The 22500-nt window shown below is 34.5% G+C and overlaps 1 pseudogene; it reads right to left on the reverse strand.

Moving 5' to 3' along the window:
- LOC137619191 (uncharacterized) overlaps nt 1–22500 on the reverse strand; it is a 57084-nt pseudogene that overhangs the window by 27737 nt on the left and 6847 nt on the right.

Raw genomic sequence — 22500 nt, forward strand, 5'->3', positions numbered from 1 at the left:
TGTCACGGGTATCAATGTCGATTGTTCATGGATCAGGGGTGCGAATTTCTATTCAATTAGAAAGATCATATATGTATAAATCTACTCTACCAGATAATGAATTTCCTAGCACGTCTCTACTAGCTTTGGTTTTGATCAAGCCGTACGATACAGGTATGAAAAAGCGACTGTCAGAGGTATCAAAACAATTGTTATTCATGGATCAGGGGTGCCAATTTGTATTCAATTAAAAAGATCATATATGTATAAATATACTCTACCAGATAATGAATTTCCTAGCATGTCTCTACTAGCTTTGGTTTTGATCAAGTCGTAAGGTACAGGTATGAAAAAGCGACTGTCACGGGTATCAATGTCGATTGTTATTCATGGATCAGTGGTGCGAATTTCTACTCAATTAGAAAGATCATATATGTATAAATCTACCCTACCAGAAAATGAATTTCCTAGCACGTCACATGACTAGCTTTGGTTTTGATCGAGCGGTATAGTACAGGTATGAAAAAACCGACTGTCAGGAGTACCAATTTCTGTTAACGTTCATGGATCACAGTTGCCAGTTTCCATCTAATTAGAAAGATCAAACGTGTATAAACATACTCTACCAGATAGTGAATTTCCTAGGCATTATTCAATAATTCTAAAGTATCATAAATTCTCACTGATATAATTTCAAATGCTTATGAAAATCTAGGTTGCCAATGATTACCATATTCTAGTTTTGCTAGATCATTATGTCCTACCAAAATTCTGTCATAGAGAGAGAGAGAGAGAGAGAGAGAGAGAGAGAGAGAGAGAGACTGAAAGTGATGAAAAACTTCCCACAAAAATTGCTATCAATGACGTACTTCTCATTCATTAGTAAACAATTGAGTAATAAACAAAATTAAGGACCAAAAATAAAAAAAAAATACGAACCAAATACATGTACGGTACGTACTCACCGTTAGTCTCCATGTCGGTCAAGACTTCATTTAATACAATTACTGTATGATACTCACCATGAACTGGCATAACAGCCAAAACTTTTTTAATACATGTTAATTAATATCCATTAGTTGCTAAAAGTCAATACTTTATTTAATACAAGTACAGTACTCACCATTAGTTGCCATCACAGCCAAGACCTCTCCTCCTCTGGCCTCAAGAGATATCCCGTCCAGCAGGTGGGTCCGCCCTCCTTGCCCGCGCGTCTCGTAGACCAATCCTCGGACTTGGAGATGAGGCCCCTTGAAGCCCATTCCGCCCATGCCTCCCATATCGTCCGGCCATGGGTTGTCTCGCGGGAAGAGCTTGTCGTTCAACATGGGCGGTTCTCTGTAGCCCGTGCCATCTGGAGGCTGTTTGGAAGGTGGAGCATAAGAGGATGACAATTGAGGATAGTTATTGGTAGGTTGTTGGTAGTTATTTGTGGACTGGGAGTAGTTATTTGTGGATTGGGAGTATTTATTCGTGGATTGGGAATAGTTATTTGTAGGTTGTTGATAGTTATTCGTGGATTGTGGGTAGTTAGGAGCAGGCAAGGCCTTCTGTGAGGATACGGGAGGATTCAAGTTGGAGTCGTAAGCATAGGAGGAAAGGTGGTGGTGAGATTTGCCAGAGGAAACAGGCGGCTGAAGAAACGGCTTTGAGAAAGAATATTTGGACGTCAGAGTAGGTTTCCCAGGTTTGTAAGATTGATCCGCCAATCTGTCCCACGAATCTAAGTACTGAGCATTGGCGACGTTACTCCCATAGATATTGCCGTTCGAGTATTGCGTCCCGAGACCGCCTGGGGCGTAGTGCTGGTTACCGGGCAGCTGATTCGAATGGTTATTGCCAAAGTATGGATTGCTCTCAGAGCCAAAATTATGACCGGACTTGTTACTATTTCCCTTCTGGTAAGACGAAAACTGAGACGTCTGGTAATTCTGACCGGGGAAGTTCTGGAACCCCTGCTTGCCGGTTTGATACGTAGGGTGCGTGAACTGCGTGTAAGCAGAGTTCTTCTTTCCGAGGCTAGCGAAACGGTTATAGAAATTGTTCGAGCTCTGCGAGGGCTTCTGGTGAACCTGGGGAAGTCGCCTGTACGGGGTCAGGTACGAGGACGTCGACGAAGTGGCCGGCGACGGCACAGAAGGCGGGATGGGGTGAGGACCGCCAAAATTTTTCAGTCGAATGTGTTCCATTTTCAATTTTTTTTTTTTTTTTTGTTTCAACCAATTTCAAACCAATAGCATGATTAGTCAATCCATTGTTCTAAGAGTGACCTTTCTGTATCTTAATTTCAAATGTTTTCAGACATAATTTTCAATTGTGCTAACTTTTGAGAGTATATGGATTTTGTATTGTAAATTTCAGACTTAAGCCTTAACCATAGCAGTCACTAAAACTAATGTATATTCATAATTCACAGCTTGACACCTGTGTTTTTTTTTTTTTTCAAAAATATGAAAAATTAAGACTTATTCTGTAAAATGAAAAACCATTAAAGACCTTCCATTAAAAAAAAATTCCAAATTTTCTAAAACAATTCTATAGATTAAACATTTCATAAATAAAATTTTAAAATATACTGATTTCTTCAAGTAAGATATGTTAAATTCTATAAAAAAAAATGAAAAAATAATCATGTTTATTTTATCTATCATAAAGCAGTTTGGTCAGTATATCGTATATTGAAAATATTTTATATTTATAATGATTAAAGATAAAGAAAAGGAAAGCTCGTGTTCCTCCTCAAGTGTTCATATTACCACTAAAACGTATAATCTTCAAGAGAGTCAAAGGCCCAAAGATCACTACTTTAGAAGAGTTTAAATCTCTTTTGCATTTCCCATATCACTTAGGTATAAATGTAATTATCCTTTGGTCGAAGTTCATTAATTTATCGTTAATTATTCTTAATTATCTTCACTAAATAAGTTTCTAAGAACATTCTATTAACAGTCAATGACTATTTAGTGTTTAATATTATGAAGAAAATATTATTATTAACACAGAATAAGGAAGTCGAAAGCCCAAAGATCACTATCTAAGCATTGAAGTCACTTCAACAATTATCTTGATTAAATCATCAATTAGTATATTTTCTTAATGGAATTACCAATTGATAAGAAGTACATTATCAAACCACGATTTTCCTTCACTCAAGTATTTAAATCACTCAAAAATTCCACACGAATTAAATTAAATCAATTACAATTTTTTCTTTTTTTTCCAATGAAAAACTCCGAACGCGAGAAACACAAACACGTGTTAGCCGAACAACCTCAGAGTGAAGACTGGCTCAAGCTGGTCTCTGGCAGCGGTAGCTCTCTCTCTCTCTCTCTCTCTCTCTCTCTCTCTCTCTCTCGCTCTAGACCACACAGTAGCGTCAGTCTGCTGACAGCGTGGAAGTTATCATGAGAAAAAAATAACTCAATTATGAGCGACTTATATCTTCATAAATTGGTTTTATAACGTTTAGCCACGGTTATATAGGGACTATATTGGCAGGATTGGATATAATTTATAGTTAATGAAATCTTATAATAATAATAATAATAATAATAATAATAATAATAATAATAATAATAAATTGATCTTTAAATATAACATTAACCCCATTTTTGGTATCACCTAATGAATCTCTTTATAAGCGATTAAACAATTTTTTTTTCTCTCTCTCTCTCTCTCTCTCTCTCTCTCTCTCTCTCTCTCGTTGAAGTTGTCATCAAGCGAAGAAAATACAGCTTATGAACTGTTCAGTAAGACGGTATAATTTAGGTAAACATAATATGGTAAAGTCTACGGGGGTAACACGCCATGTTTGACTATAATTATCTCATTTTATTACAAGTTGCTAAATTTACTCGATTTAATTTATTGCGATTAGATAATTAGCTTGAATTCTCTATGATGAATATGCATGTAGGGGAGAGAGAGAGAGAGAGAGAGAGAGAGAGAGAGATATGCTTACGAAACCTTTTGTAAGGATAGTTTAAATTTAGTCATTTGTGTGTATGTATGTATGTATGTATATATATATATATATGTATATTATATATATATATATATACAAATGAAAAACCTTATATATAATTACAAATGAAGTACATATAAACAAACATATTTGCATATAGTACATATATAATATATATATATATATATATATGTATGTATATATATATATATATATATATGTGTATATATATATATATATATATACAACAATACTATAAAAACATAAAAAAACTCAAAACCTAAAAACTGAAAAGAAAAATCATTTTCAAAACACCAAAATAATGACCTTTACCAACCAACAAAACAAAACAAAACAAAGACTAACACACTAAAAAAAAAACTTATATACAAAACAAAACAACAACAACACCAAAAAACACTACTTTCCTCTGTGTTCCCATCTCTCCATCTCACCTGATTGAATATAGCTCCGTGTTGCCTCGATCTTCTACTCTGCCTCGACACTAACGACATCTGTGAGCCGCCCATCTTACTAAGGGGCCTCGCTCCTCCTCTCCACCTCGCCTCTCTCTGTAGAAGCCGTCCGAAGCTAGCAGGTTGGCCTCGCTCGAACTCTGTAGAGAGAGAGATTGATTTTCATATTAGTTTGTTTAAGCTTATCTTTATTGTGATTTACCTAACTGCATCTACATGTATATATAGGTGTATGTATGTGTATATAATATATATATATATATATATATATAGGTGCTACTATAGCGTGAGATCTACCGCCATATGTCGCCTACCCAGGCGGAGGGTGAGGTTTACCACGCGACAAGCTTGGACCTTCCGCAACCTAAATGCCATGGGGTACCAGCATTCTACAGTGAACCACCAGCAATATTATGTGGATCCAGCGACAGGAGCACACACACAGGCAATTGAACGATCGTGGTTGGACGCTAAAACGATGATTCTGAAGAGATTAATGCGAGGTGTTGGTCGTCAGCTGTTCCAGTCTCATCTTGGTTATTTTTGCTGGAAGGTGATGAGAAAAAATTCCAATGATCTATTTGTGTCTTTCTTAGAAGATGTACGAAGTGTGTACCGCTAGGATAAATGTATGGAAATATATGATAATATGTTTATTTTTACCTTTATTCCCTTTTTTAATGTAATTAGAAATCCAATTATCTATTTAAGTCATTTCTAAGATATGTTTAAATAAGTGTTTATTACTTAAACAAATGTATGAAATGTGTTTTATATATGAGGGACGAATAATTTAGCAATAGACCGATAACATGTTTATTTTTACCTTTATTCCTTTTTTTAATGTAATTAGAAATACAACTATCTATTTAAGTAATTTCTAAGATATGTTTAAATTAAGTGTTTATTGTTTTGTATCGCTAGAATAAATATGGAAATATATGATAACATGTTTATTTTTACCTTTGTTAATTTTTTTTTTCAATGTAATTAAAATTCCAATTATCATTTTAAGACATTTCTAAAATATATTTAAATTGAGTGTTTATTGCTTAAAAAAATGTATGAAATGTGTTTTATCTATGAGGGACGAATAATTCAGCGGTAGACCTCACGCTATAGTGCTAACGGGAGGTAGACCTCACGCTATAGTAGCACCTATATATATATATATATATATACAGGGTATATATATACATATATAAATATATATATATATATATATATATGTGTGTATATATATATTATATATAGATATATATATATACACATATATATATATATATATATAGATATATATATACACACACATATATATATATATATATATATACAATGTAAGAAATAACCTGTATAATAAATCAATACTTAAAAAATATAAAAGTATAATCTTTAAATGAGAGAGAGAGAGAGAGAGAGAGAGAGAGAGAGAAAGCAGCAATGTTTACCATCTCCTACTCATTTCACTATCAAATACCAGAGAACACTGGCCACACAAACTACCACTTCAGAGCGATACCAGCAAACAGCAATTTAGCTCATTCCCATTCATTGCCCTTCCCGACGGCCTCCTGGCGACCCAGACAACAGGAAATCGACCCAGGGAAGGGGGGAGGGGGGGGGGGAAGGGGGCTAGATTGGACAAGATCAAGGGAAGTTGAACTGTGTGGTTATCAAAGGAAAAATTGGGTCAACATTAAAACGGGACTAAGTCCTTTCTCTCTCTCTCTCTCTCTCATCCTCTCTCTCTCTCTCTCTCTCTCTCTTTTTAAGCCTTTTATTATCATATTGGTTTGATACTAAATTTTGAAGACACAAGGAAGACATGTGAATATATATACAACCACAAACACACATACACACACACACACACATATATATATATATATATAGATATAAAGGTGTATATGAATATACAGTATAAGTATACATGTATATCCATTTAAATATATATATATATATATATATAACCATAATTAGAAGCTTATACATCTCAATAATATTTTTGAGAAAATATAATTCCAAACATAAAGGTTTAAAGGTTTCCCTCTCTCCACCCAAGCTAGGACCAAGTAGTGCCAGGCATTGGCTGCTGACGACTCAGCATAGAGACCTTGGGGCTCCCCAAAAACTCCTTAAGACTTAGCTCACAAGGATGGTGAGGTTGCAGCGACCAAAGAAAATAAAGAGTTTGAGTGGGACGTCCCTGACTGGTGAACGCCCGACTGGGGTTCGAGTTTCCCCTCAAACTCTATGGTTTCTTTGGTCGCTGCAACCTCACCATCCTTGTGAGCTAAGGATGGGGGGTTTGGGAAGCCTATAGGTCTATCTGCTGAGTTATCAGCAGCCATTGCCTTGCCCTCCTTGGTTCTAGCTTGGGTGGAGATGAGGCTTGTTCTAGCTTGGGCGGAGATGGGGCTTGGGCGCTGATCATATGTATATATGGTCAGTCTCTAAGGCATTGTCCTGCTCGATAGGGCAATGTCACTGTCCCTTGCCCGTTGCCATTCATGTGCAACTTTGAGGGGGGGGGGAGCTATAGTTAAAAGATGCTAGAAAGTGAATTAGAAGGTAAAAAAGTGGGTGTGCTTCTAATAATACCTAAAATACACCAGTTTCTTAGGTAACTTAAATTATTTTTGGTCCTGAAAAATTGACATATATTTGATAAAGAAAATAGTATTTAGATCATTCAAAAAAAAAGCTTACTTCCGTATGTGTGTATACATATATATATATATATATATATATATATATATATATATGTGTGTGTGTGTGTGTGTGTGTGTGTGTGTAATTTCAGAGAAGTGTATTCATGTATTTGTATGCTATAAATATCAACTACATTACAAATGGCAAGAATTTCCTTAAACTAGCTTTAAGTTCCAAAGGAAAAAAAAACCTATTTAAAACAAAAACAATAAAATAATAAACCCAAATAAACTCAAAAAACCCAAATTTCCAACTCACTTTAGTCCTGGTGTCCCTAGCAGATGGAGGCGGATTCCAGTCCCTGGCAGCCAATAAATCCGGGTTGCTTTTGCTACGGGTGTAGCGGTCCCCCCTCCCGATGGGGGAGACTCCTCCCCCTCCTCCTCCTCCTCCTCCACCTCCAGCCTTTCCTCCTCCTCCTCCATCGTCGCTCGAGTCGTAGCCACTGCTACCGTCGCGTCCTCGGGCCGAAGGAGGGAACACCCGGGGGAGACCGAACTTGAGGTAGGTGAACATGTTGGAACCCAGTTCGCTCTTGGGACCATACCTAAATGGAGCAGAAGAAGAAGAAGAGGTTGGGTGGGAATGTAAACAGATGGATTTTGGTGAGGTTTCTCAATAATTGAGAAGAAGGGAAGTTGGTTGAGAGTTTTCGAATGTAAACAAATGGATTTTGGTGATGTTTCTCAATAATTAAGAATAATGGAAGCTGGTTGAGAGTTCTCGAATGTAAACAAATGGATTTTGGTGAAGTTTCTCAATATGATTAATAGGGGAAGTTGGTTGAGTTCTCAAATATAAACAAATGGATATTGGTGATTTTTCGCAAATAAATTAAGAGGGGAAGTTTGTTAAGTGTTCTCGGATGTAATCAAATGGATATTGGTAATGTTTCTTAAAAGTTCAGAAGAAGATGAGAAGTAAGTTGGGAGTTCTCAAATGTAAACAAATGGATTTTGGTGATGTTTCTCAAAAAATTGAGAAGAATGGAAGTTGGTTGAGAGTTTTCAAATGTAAACAAATGGATATTGGTGATGTTTCTCAAAAAATTAGAAATTGTAAGTTGGTTGAGTTTTAAAATGTAAACAAAAAGATCTTTTGATGTTTCTCAATCATTAAGAGGAGGAGTTGACTGAGAGTTCTCGAATGTAAACAAATGGATTTTGGTAATGTTTCTTGAAAGTTGTGAAGAAAATGAGAATTTGGAAGTTGTGAAGAAATTAGAATTTGGGAGTTATTGAATATAAATAAATAAAAATTGGTAATGTATCTTAAAAAACTGAGAAGACGACGGGAAGTTAGTTGGGAGTTATCAAACGCACAAAAATGAATATTAGTAAAGTTTCTTAAATTGGGAACATTTATAATACTGATTTCTATAAAAAAAGGGAGAAGATAAGAGGTTAGTTAGCTAATAATTTAAATTAATATTGATTTAACAACAACGAAGAATAAGATATATTCTCTGGTTAATTGAAAGTTCTCAAATGTACTAAAATAGATATCAGCAATGTTTCTCAGAAAAAAAATTAACAGTAATATCGTTCTTCGAAAAAGATGTATTACTAGTTATTTGATAATTTAAAAACGGTATTTGATAATTTTTTAGTAATTTTAATAAACTAAATACTAGTATTCCCTTAAAATGGTAATAAAATAATTAGTATTGTTTCTTAAAAAATTTGAAAAACTACTAATATTATTTTGTTAAAAAATTGAAAAAGGTTTATTGACTAATAATATTTTGCTAAAAAATTGAAAAAGGTTTATTGACTAATAATATTTTGTTAAAAAATTTAAAAAGGTTTATTGACTAATAATATTTTGCTAAAAAATTGAAAAAGGTTTATTGACTAATAATATTTTGTTAAAAAATTGAAAAAGGTTTATTGACTTATAATATTTTGTTAAAAATTTGAAAAAGGTTTATTGACTAATAATATTTTGTTAAAAAATTGAAAAAGGTTTATTGACTTATAATATTTTGTTAAAAAATTGAAAAAGGTTTATTGACTTATAATATTTTGTTAAAAAATTGAAAAAGGTTTATTGACTTATAATATTTTGTTAAAAAATTGAAAAAGGTTTATTGACTTATAATATTTTGTTAAAAAATTGAAAAAGGTTTATTGACTTATAATATTTTGTTAAAAATTTGAAAAAGGTTTATTGACTAATAATATTTTGTTAAAAAATTGAAAAAGGTTTATTGACTTATAATATTTTGTTAAAAAATTGAAAAAGGTTTATTGACTTATAATATTTTGTTAAAAAATTGAAAAAGGTTTATTGACTTATAATATTTTGCTAAAAAATTGAAAAAGGTTTATTGACTAATAATATTTTGTTAAAAAATTTAAAAAGGTTTATTGACTAATAATATTTTGCTAAAAAATTGAAAAAGGTTTATTGACTAATAATATTTTGTTAAAAAATTGAAAAAGGTTTATTGACTTATAATATTTTGTTAAAAATTTGAAAAAGGTTTATTGACTAATAATATTTTGTTAAAAAATTGAAAAAGGTTTATTGACAAAAATATTTTGTTAAAAAATTGAAAAAGGTTTATTGACTAAAAATATTTTGTTAAAAATTTGGAAAAGGTTTATTTGGTGTCTTATTATAAAGGCTCTAGTGTACATGACCTGTCAAAAATGACGGGTAAATATCTAGATAGACATACACACACGCATGCACACAGATTCAACCCATCCCACCTACCACATGGCTATTTGGGCAATTTGTGGGAGATTTTTTTTATTTTCCTTTTGATGTGACACAAAATGTGACAATATTTTCCATGTGACTCAAAAGATATATATATATATATATATATATATACTGTATATATAGATATCTTTGTCTATATATATATGCCTTTTATATGTATTTATATATATGTTTATATATATATATATATATATATGTATATATATATATATATATATATAATATATACATATATACGGTATATATATATATATATATATCCAGACATTTGCCCTTTATTATATAATGGCGATGAAAATTGACAATATTAATATCAAAATAAAAAAAAATTAAATTATTAACTCTAAAAATTGTAGATAAATAAACTTAAAACATATATAAACTTATTTAATATTAATAATCTCTTTAAATATGTAAACTAAATTATATCAATAGAAATATCAATAAAGTTTATTAAAATAACACAATAAAAAAATTCCTCTTAACACCTTTAAAACTTACATGTACGATAATCGTATCAAAGTAATAAACTGTTTTTACGAGAAGTACGATGCAAAAGCCTGGAAGTTGCCAGGTGCACGATAACTGTCCCCGGGGAAGGACCATAATCTGTTTCCCACGCTGCCTATTCTTAAGGCTATTGAACCTATTGTTGGTTGCATGCCTGCCGCTCTCTCTCTCTGTCTCTCTCTCTCTCTCTCTCTCTCTCTCTCTCTTTCCGTTCATATTTTTTCCGTTAGATATTTTTTTCTTCCTTCCCTTCCTGAATTTATCATCTCTCTCTCTCTCTCTCTCTCTCTCTCTCTCTCTCTCTCTTTATATATAGATATTATATATATACATATTGTATATAGATATAATTTATATATGCATGTATATATATATATATATATATATCAAAAGGGCTTATAACATCCTATTTGTTCCACCTAAGGTTGTAGCTTAGATAATAATAATAATAATAATAATATAATAATAATAATAATAAAAACAACAATCTATCAACAAAAACTCTACGGGATTTGCACACCACATTCGTCCATTTTCATTCACAGAAAACGTAACATATTTAAATGCCTAACTAAACTAAACACTCCAAAACCTAAGGCAGAATTTCTCTGTAAATTCTAGGGACTCCTGGTTACTATCTGAATGCAGTAATGATAAAAGACAAATCAGGAGATAATTAAGCATAAATAGCGTAAAAGTAAAGATCTATGGTCAAAATTCATGGTAAAAATTCGCAAAAATAATTAGGAATTATATATTTCCTGTCATGAGATTTTTGACAAATATCAACACCAAAAGATGACAACGCATTAAAACCCGATAAGTTTAATAAATAGGTAAATATTATATATAATTGTTCAAAATAATAATAATATTCAAAATAGATTTAATAAGAACCGTATATTATAAAAAAAGGTCTAGAAATAACTTTCCAAAATTTAGAATATTGATCTTATTAATAATGTTTAGAAAATAGATACTAATACTACTATGGGTATTTGGTCATCTAAAAATACTGCTATTAGAATGAAAATGCTACTACTACTACTACTACTACTACTACTACTACTACTAATAATAATAATAATAATAATAATAATACTAATAATAATAATAATAACAATAACTCTTAACTCAGGGGGTTAACTACTGCACTGTAATTGTTCAGTGGCTATTTTCCTCTTAAGGATAAGGGTAGAAGAGACTCTTGAGCTATGGTAAGCAGCTCTTCTAGGAGAAGGACACTCCAAAATCAAACCATTGTTCTCTCGTCTTGGGTAGAGCCATAGCCTCTGTACCATGGTCTTCCACTTTCTTAGGGTACAGTTCTCTTGCTTGAGGGTACACTCAGGCAGACTTTTCTATCTAGTTTCTCATTTCCTTGCCTCACTGGGCTATTTTCCCTGTTAGAGCCCTTATAGGGCTTATAGCATCCTGTTTTTTTAACTAGGGTTGTAGCTTCGATGATAATAATAATAATAATAATAATAATAATAATAATAATAATAATAATAATAATTAGGCACTTTTCTATCTGGTTCCTTTCCTAACTGGGCTATTTTCCTTATTGCAGGCCTTATAGGGCCTAAAGCATCCTACTTTTTCAATTAGGGTTGTAGCTTAGCTGCTAATAATAATAATAATAATAATCTATCTATTTACCAAGGCACTTACCCCAATTTTGGGGGGTAGCCGACATCAAATAAATTAACAAAAGGGGTACCTTTCATCTCTACGCTCCTCCCACCCTGACAAGGGATTCATCCGAGTTTGGCTGGTACTGTTGGGGTGCCACAGCCCACCCTTCCCCGTTATCCTCCACAGATGAAGTTTCATATGCTGAATCACCTACTGCTGTTACATCCGCGGTCACCTTGACAGCAGGGCGTACCGAAACTGCGTCACAATTGCTCGTCATTCACTCCTATTTCTAGCACGCTCTCTTGCCTCTCTCACATCTATCCTCCTATCACCCAGTGCTTTCTTCACTCCATATATCCACCCAAACCTTGGCCTTCCTCTTTTACTTCTCCCATCAACTCTTGCATTCATTACCTTCTTTAGCAGACAGTCACTTCCAATTTTCTCAACATGGCCAAACCACCTCAACACATTCATATCCACTCTAGCTACTAAATCATTTCTTAAACCCGTTCTCATCCTCACTACTTCGTTCCTAACCCTATCTACTCGAGATACACCAGCCATACTCCTTAGACACTTCATCTCAAACACATTCAATTTCTGTCTCTCCGTCACTTTCATTCCCCACAACTCCGATCCATACATCACAGTTGGTACAATCACTTTCTCATACAGAACTCTCTTTATATTCATGCCCAACCCTCTATTCTTTACCACTCCCTTCACTGGCCCCCACACTTTGCATCCTTCATTCACTCTCTGACGTACATCTGCTTCCACTCCACCATTTGCTGCAACAACAGACCCCAAGTACTTGAACTGATCTACTTCAAGTAACTTTCCATTCAACATGACATTCAACCTCGCACCACCTTCCCTTCTCGTACATCTCATAACCTTACTCTTACCCACATTAACTCTCAACTTCCTTCTTTCACACACTTCCAAATTCTGTCACTAATCAGCCAAGCTTCTCGTCTGCGTCCGCAACCAGTACAGTATCATCCGCAAACAACAACTGATTCATAATCACTCTCGTCTATCAGTTTCAATCATCGACCAAGTGCTCGAGCATTCACCTCTCTTACCACTCCATCAACAAGCAAGTTGAACACCCATGGTGACACCACACATCCCTGTCTCAGCCCACTCTTACTGGAAACCACTCGCTCACTTCATTTCCTAACACACTTTACTACCTATGTAGAAACTTTCAACATCGCTTCCCTATCAACTCTACCATACGCTTTCTCCAGATCCATAAACGCAACATACACCTCCTTACCTTTTGCTAAATATTTCTCGCATATCTGCCTAACTGTAAAAATCTGATTCATACAACCCCTACCTCTTCTAAAACCACCCTGTACTTCTAAGATTGCATTCTCTGTTTTATCCTTAATCCTATTAATCATTACTTTACCATACACTTTTCCAACTACACTCAACAAACTAATACCCCTTGAATTACAACACTCATGCACATCTCCCTTACCCTTAATAGTGGTACAATACACGCACAAACCCAGTGTACCAATCTACTGGTACCATTGACAACATAAAACACATATTAAACAATCTCACCAAACATTCAAGTACATAATAATAATAATAATAATACTAATAATAATAATAATAATAATAATAATAATAATAATAATAACACCTACCTTGGATTATTGAGTATAGAATGGACAGTGGATTCTCTGAGTTGGAAATTACCAAAGGGGGGAGGGGCCTTCTTCCTGTGAGCCCAGGGCTGAATCCGTGAAGTCAGAATTTAGATTTTGCCTGTAGATGGACCAGGCGTGTAGGTCCTCGCTGGCTGTGAGCAGGGCAGAGCCTGTAATCAAAGAAGAGAGAGGCGGTTAGGTATGAGGAGAGAGAGAGAGAGAGAGAGAGAGAGAGAGAGAGAGTTCAGTATAAAATGCATAAGAATGTGGGCATTATTGTGCATGCTAAAGAGAGAATACTATATATTATGATGGGTGTGTGTGCATGAGAGAGAGAGAGAGAGAGAGAGAGAGAGAGAGAGAGAAATATTTTCAGTATAAGATGTATGCATGAATGTAAGCAAAACTGTATAATCTAAAGAGAAAAGACTATATATAACATGAGAGAGAGAGAGAGAGAGAGAGAGAGAGAGAGAGATTTTCAGTACAAGATATATATATAAATGTAAGCAAAACTATATTTTAAAGAGTAGATTATATATGACTGTGTGTACTTTAGAGACCATTATGGTGTGTGTACTTGAGAGAGAGAGAGAGAGAGAGAGAGAGAGAGATTTAGCCTGCCCCTAACAAAACTAATAGTAACACTATAGAACTCACCTTTCCATATTCACAGCAACCCCAAAAACATTCGTCAGTTTCATGCACACTCTCAAACCAGACTGACTTCAGAATAGCGAAGTCCCCCTTAAGAAATAAACAAGCCACAAGCTAAGACATAGACGTCACCTATTTCTTTAAGACATAATTACAACCAGACACCATTATTTGATGTGGGTGGATGATGAGAATTAGCCACAAGTCGTAAAAATAAAAGACTGACAGATGTTTGGTTAAGTTTTTTCATTGTCTAGTACAAAATATATTTCTATATCTCTATTTCGGTGGAATTTCAAAAGTTCAAACTTGCAGATAATATTTTTATGTTGAAAATGGCTGATATAAGTCTCCTCTTTACAGTTTATTTAAGAGATCTATTTTAATGTTGCTACTTTTTCTTAAAATATATTATTTTGATTGTTCATTACTTCTCTTGTAGTTTATTTGTTTCCTTATTTCTCTTTCCTCACTGGGCTATTTTTTGGTGTTGGAGCCCTTATAGGGCTTCTAGCATCCTGCTTTTCCAACTAGGGTTGTAGCTTAGCAAGTAATATTAATAATCATAAAAATACATTTGTATATATCTCTAAATCGGTGGAACTTCAAAATTTCAAACTTGCAGCGAATGTTTTTATGTTAAAATGGCTGACATTTTAACTTAATTCTAATAGTCAGATCTCAATACTAATCAGTATTCTAGAAGTTTTATCCAGCTACAACCAGATTGTGGAATGATCTTCCTAATTAGGCAGTTGAATCGGTGGAACTTCAGAACTTCAAACTTGCTGCGAATGTTTTTATGTTGAGCAGGCTGACATAAGTCTCTCTTGTTGTTGTTGCTGTTCTTAAAATATGTTGTATTAATTGTTCATTACTTCTCTTGTAGTTTATTTGTTTCCTTATTTCCTTTCCTCACTGGGCATTTTTTTCCCTGTTGAAGCCATTGGACTTAGAGCATCCTGCTTTTCCAACTAGGGTTATAGCTTAGCTAGTAATAATAATAATCATAAAAAATACATTTATACATTATATACATCATACAATTTGACTTAATTGTTTATTTTTCTATAGAAAAAGTCCCTGCCTAGCGTTCTACCGGACTGGGATTCGAGTCCCATCAAACTCGATAGTTTCTTGAGTCATCAGCAGCCATTGCCTGGCCCGCCTTAGTCCTAGCTTGGGTGGAGAGGGGACTTGGGCGCTGATCATATGCATATATGATCAGTCTCTAGGGCATTGTCCTGCTTGATAGGGCAATGTCACTGTCCTTGCCTCTGCCAAAATCCCTAATTCTGACTATCCATTACATTCAGGTCTTCCCAGACTGTAATATCATCTTTGTACATTAATACTAAATATGATGTTAATTTCACAGCCAGGCCTTCTCCACCATAAGGCTCAATACTACTCATTACTCTAGAAGTTTTATTCCAGCTGTGACCAGATTTTGGAATGATCTCCCTAATCGGGCACTTGAATCGGTGGCATTTCCGAAGTTAAAACTTGCAGCGAATGTTTTTACGTTGAACAAATTGAAATAAGTTTCTCTTCATAGTTTATATATGAAAGATATATATTTTAATACTTCTACTTCTATTATATAGTTTATTCATGTCCTTATATCCTTTCCTCACTAGGCTATTTATCCATGTTGGAGCCCTTGGGCTTTTAGCATCCTGCTTTTCCAATTATGGTTATAGCTTAGCTAGTAATAATAATAATATAAAAACAAGATTCAATTCCCTGTTCCATTCAATCTTTTCTTACATTATTAAAAGGATATATAACCTCTATTTAGCCTTCACATCTCACTAACACCACATCAATCCCTTTCACTAAAAATGCGCCAGGAAACTTTCTCCCAATAAATAGCTCCTCAACAACATGTCAGCCCCAGAAATAAATCCTGCATTATTCAAATTATCATACATACTAATATATCCTAATTATTATACCAAGTCAAACCAACATTTCATACAGATCAACAACAACAACAACAACAACAACAATAAATGCAGCCGTTTTCTAGTCCACTGCAGGACAAAGATTGATATCTCGGGTTTGGCCAGTTTTCAGCATCATGTTACCCACTGCGGATTGGTGATGGTGGGAGATTTTAGCCTGAATGCTCACGGCGAACCAACTTAGTATGGCTGGCCATGACTGGAACAGCTTTGCTGATCACGGCGATACGCAATACCCCTTTTCACTGCGTTAAGATATCCACACTCAGATGCATTATACAGGAAGTCCTCTGCTTATACATCTAAACATAGCCATTTCTAGTCCGCTGCAGGACAAAGGCCTCATACATGTCATTATTCATGTCTGGGGTTAATTTTTTTCATCATGCTAGCCAGTACGGATTGGTGACAGTGGGAGATTTTAAGTCTGAGCGCTCACGGCGAACCAACTAAGTATGGGTGTCCCTGACTAGTACAGCATGACTGATCATGGCGATATGCAAACCCTTTCATCGCGTTGAGGTATTCACACTCAGATGCCTTATACAGAAAGTCCTCTGCTTACACATCTAAACATAGCCACTTCTAGTCCGGTGCAGGACAAAGGCCTCATACATGTCCTTATTCATGTCTGGGGTTATGCTAGTTTTCTTCATCACGCTGGCCAGTACGGATTGGTGACGGTGGGAGATTTTTAGTCCGAGTGCTCACGGCGAACCAACTTAGTATGGGGTGCCATGACTAGTACAGCTTGACTGATCACGGCGATACGCAAAACCCTTTCACCGCGTTAAGGTATTCACACTCAGATACCTTAGAGAAAGTCCTCAGCAAGGGACAGTGACAGTGCCCCATTAAGCAGGACAATGTCCTAGAGACTGACCACATATCATATGATCAGCGCCCAAGCCTCCTCTCCACCCAAGCTAGGACCAGGGAGTGCCACGCAGTGGCTGCTGATGACTCAGCAGATAGAGCTATAGGCTCCCTCCAAACCCCCCAACCTTAGCTCACAAGGATGGTAAGGTTGCAGACACTAGTGGCACTAACGAGTCTGAGCGGGACTCGAACCCCCGACTGGCAAACACCAGACAGAGACCTTACCAATCAGGCCACGACAACCCTAACTCTCATTTAACAGAAAAAGTGTCAAGAAATTGACCCATTTCATATTGCAAATGTCTTATTGCTAATGTATTAGACTATATAATATTGTTTTCTTACAGCGTTTCTTTATCTTATCTTTCTTATTTTAGTTGGATTTGTTCGTACATTCTGGGGATCCAAAAATTAACTAGGAAAACAAAAATCTATGTCTATATTTTCCAAACAGAATCCCAACCTATATATATATATATATATATAAATATATATATATATATATATATATAAATATATATATATATATATATATACATATATATTTATATATATATATATTATATATATAGTATATATATAAATATATATATATATATATATATATGTATATATATATATATATACATATATATATATATATTTATATATATATGTATATATATATATATATGTATATATATATATATATATATGTCAAATCTAGATTGAAAATATTATCATCGTCATCTCCTCCTACGCCTACTGACGCAAAGGGCCTCGGCTAGATCTCGCCAGTCGTCTCCATCTTGAGCTTCTAAATCAATACCTCTCCATTCATCATCTACTTCGCGCTTCATAGTCCTCAGCCACATAGGCCTGGGTCCTCCAACTCTTCTGGTGCCTTATGGAGTCCAGCTGAACGTTTGGAGAACTAATCTCTCCTTGGGGAGTGCGAACAGCATGACCAAACCATCTACCCATCACCATGATCTTATCCAAATATGACACTCGAGTAATCTCTCTCATTGTTTCATTTCTAATGGAGATAGACATGAGTCTTTTTATAGTTTATATATGACATATTTGTTTTTGATGTTGTTAATAGTTTATATATGACATGTCTGTTTTGACTTTGTTACTTTTTTTAGAATGATTTAATTGTTAATTTGTTCTCTTCATTTATTTATTTCCTTATTTCCTTTCCTCACTGGGCTATTTTTCCCTGTTGGAGCCCCTGGGTTTATAGCATCTTGCTTTTCCAACTAGGGTTGTAGCTTGGATAGTTTTATATATATATATATATATATATATGTATATATATATATATATATATGTATATATATATATATATATATATGTATATATATATATATATATATATATATACAGGTCTATAAATTGAGAAACTGACAGAGAATGACAGATGTACATAATAAGATCGTATAACTTGCCAATAAATCAGAAACTGGGCCACACTGTTATCAGCTTGGTACATCTTGGTCCATATGTCCAAAAATGATCATATTGATCCAACTTGGTCCGTGTGTCCCAAATGGGTTATAAACAAATCTAATTTCGTTTGTCAATTTGTTTCTCTGTTTATATCTATATTGATATACATGATCATTTTAAAGTTATTTTCTTATTCATAATTCTGCATCATGAAATCATGTATGTGAATATTATTTCTGTCAGATTTTTAGATATAATATTGTTGGCTAAGTATTCATAGATATGCACATGCTCCTCTCTCTCATCAGGGTATGAGTACTCCCTCTCCCCCTGTCCAAGGATGGGGAGATCAGAGCATAATATATATATATATATATATATATGTAATTATATACAATATGTGTGTGTATGTATATATATATATATATATCAGAGCATATATATATATATATATATATCAGAGCATAATATATATATATATATATATATATATTATATATATATATATATATATATCAGAGCATAATATATATATATATATATATATAGCCTATGATGCAGCCCATAGGTATTGAAAAAAAGTTTCCATGGAGTCTATAACACCTGAGCTTGTTCCCATAAAATCTATCAGACCTGAGCATATATAATGTTTAACAATTAAGCCCATATAAACCCATCTCAGGGGCCGGGAGGGCCAATCAGCCTAAGTAGAAACTTCTTACGTTGCATTTCAGCTCAAGGTGAAGCCAGGGAAGGCTCACTAACAGCGCGTCGTACCCCCTAACATAAAATGCACTATTGAAAAAACTACTACTACTACTACTACTACTACTACTACTACTACTACTACTAATAATAATAATAATAATTACCTGTATTAGGCCTAGAGGGGGGCGGCCTAGGCTCCGATATGGTGGAGGGAGGGACTGAGTACCTCCTCTCCATCGTGTTCAGTTCCCATAATTCGCTCATTCTGGAAGAGAAGAAGAAGAAACGGGGCAATAAATATTTGTGTTCACGGTAATAATAATAATTGGAAGATATGAGAAGAGATAGGCAAGTGAATATGTGTTAATAATAATAATAATAATAATAATAATAATAATAATAATATTTCTAATGAAAAGTTGGTTGAACGATGTTATTTAAGTCACCCGTCTAAAAAGGATTTCAGAGAAAATGGGTATCACTATTTTCGTAAAGAAAATGGGAAACATACAGTATCAGGTGAGACTGAACAGACGGACAGAGAGAGAGAGAGAGAGAGAGAGAGAGAGAGAGAGAGACCCATCATACATTAATATAAACACTCAAGCTACCTCTACACCCAAACTAGGACCAAGGAGAGCCAGGAATGAATTCTAATGAGTCCGCTTTTATCTTTCGTATTCAATGTGTGCACTTGATTCCATAATGTAGAGGTAGTTTAACAGACTCTTTATAAATATGCGATTGGGCCAGAAAAATATAGGCTGATAAAATAATACGTAAAAGTTAAGAAGATCGAAAGCAAATGAAAAATGCCCTTTTCAAAGCCATTTATGATCTGTCTCCTCTTCGATTTCCCAAATATTTCACGTCTAATAAAATTCTTATAGCATCGTCCTTCATTAATAGCTTTTCGTGTATACAAGTTCAGAATGACCATCCTTTGCATTCAGATCTGATAAGGGAAAATCATATATATATATATATATATATATTATACATATATATATACATATATATATATATATATATACATATATATATACATATATATATATATATATACATATAAATATATATATATATATATTAATATATATATATATATATATATGTGTGTGTGTGTGTGTGTGTGTACACCAAGTAAGTATAAATATATATATATATATATATATATAATCTGTAAAAGTTACTAATACCATAATTTAAATAAATGAAATGCATCATAAAAAAGGGCCAATACTGCATATCTATAAAGAGGCCAGTGGCGAGAGAGGCACAGGCTCCTTCCCAGTGCTAGAAAACAGCGGATATTATTATTATTTAACAAATTTATTACGCCCAAAGACGTCAAACAAAGTTACATATTGGCAATTACATACAGTACATCAGAAATCAACAGAAAAAAGAAAAATTACAGCATTGAATCATCAGTATATCATTTACAAAAATAACATATATGAGTTCGCATTCCATTATCACAACAACTGCAACAGACAGTTTAGCAACCACCAGAGTGTGGATGACGAGTCAAAATTACGTCTAGGTGGTCATCTCTGAGTAAATATTGACAGGTTTGAAGTAAATTTTATCCTTGAGGTAACAGATTCCTGACAGTAGGGCAATGAAGGCAGTAGTGTTTAAGGTTAATGGCATTAGCAAGGTTAGGTCAATGAAGTGTTTGCTATGCATACGTTACATAAGAAGTTCGAAAATGAAGAGAAAAACTATACTGGCATATATAGACCAATAAATATCTTACGATAAAACTAATATATGTAATGTGGAGAATATTCATATGTAACAGATATTTGCATGTGGAAACATAATATAAAATGAAGTTTGTAGGGAAGTGAGTGGTTGTTTTTGATGCTTAGTATGTTAAATCTCTATTATTATTATTATTATTATTATTATTATTAAATGCTAAGCTACAACCCTAGCTGGAAAAGCAGGATGCTATAAGCCCAGGGGCCCCAACAGGGAAAATAGCCCAGTGAGGAAAGAAAATAAGGATATAAGGAAAAATAAATCATTTTAGGAATAGTAACAATATAAAATAAATATTTCCTATTTAAACTATAAAAACTTTAACAGAACAAGAGGAAGAGAAACTAGACAGAAAAGTGTGCCCGAGTGTACCCTCAGGTAAGAGAACTCTAACCCAAGACAGTGTAAGATCATGGTACAGAGGCGATGGCACTACCCAAGACTAGAGAACAATGGTTTGATTTTGGAGTGTCCTTCTCCTAGAAGAGCTGCTTACCATAGCTGAAGAGTCTCTTCTACCCTTAACAAGAGGAAAGTAGCCACTGGACAATTACAGTGCAGTAGTTAACCCCTTGGGTGAAGAAGAATTGTCTAGTAATCACAGTGTTGTCAGGTGTATGAGGACAGAGGAGAATATGTAAAGAATAGGCCAGACTATTCGGTGTCTGTGTAGGGCAAAGGGAAAGAACTGTAACCAGAGAGAAGGGTCCTATGCAGTACTGTCTAGCCAGTCAAAGGACCCCATAACTCTCTAGCGGGTAGTATCTCAACGGGCGGCTGGTGCCCAGGCCAACCTTCTACCCGATATGGAAGGTCAACTCTTTATAGGTGGAGTCATGCGACAGGTCAGAGAAAGGACTGCGGATAATACCACGTAACATCATAGCGCTACGCGTACCATGAAATATCGTTGCATCCGTACCCGTATGACTTTAATCATGTACGCGATTATACGTACTGTTGCATATATACTTCAATGTCTGATTTCGTATAAACCACCTCAAATAGTTTATATCCTGTAATAGAATTCTTTTATGTATCTATACTTGATGTCTCGCAGGATTTTAGATACAGGAGAGGGGGTTCCCAGCCCCCTCGTCCCGTCCCTTTCAGTCGCCTCTTACGACACGCAGGGATAACGTTGGCGCTATTCTAATTGTTTTTATGCCCCCGTGGCCACAGGGGGCATAAGTGCCTTGGTATACGTATGTATCTATACTCGATGCTCATTTGTTCGCATTCAGTTGCTTACGCTTTTTGTCGCTTCACGGTGATGCTTGGCGTAGAGGACTCGCGTAGAGGTCTACAAATGAAGCGCCTATATCTATTAAGCATTATGTTCTGCAGGACTAACCAAAACTTGCAAAGTAGATTGGGACGCTAAACGCAGTAATACT

The sequence above is a fragment of the Palaemon carinicauda genome, chromosome 25, assembly GCF_036898095.1.
Source record: "Palaemon carinicauda isolate YSFRI2023 chromosome 25, ASM3689809v2, whole genome shotgun sequence".
NCBI classification, from domain to species: Eukaryota; Metazoa; Arthropoda; class Malacostraca; order Decapoda; family Palaemonidae; genus Palaemon; species Palaemon carinicauda.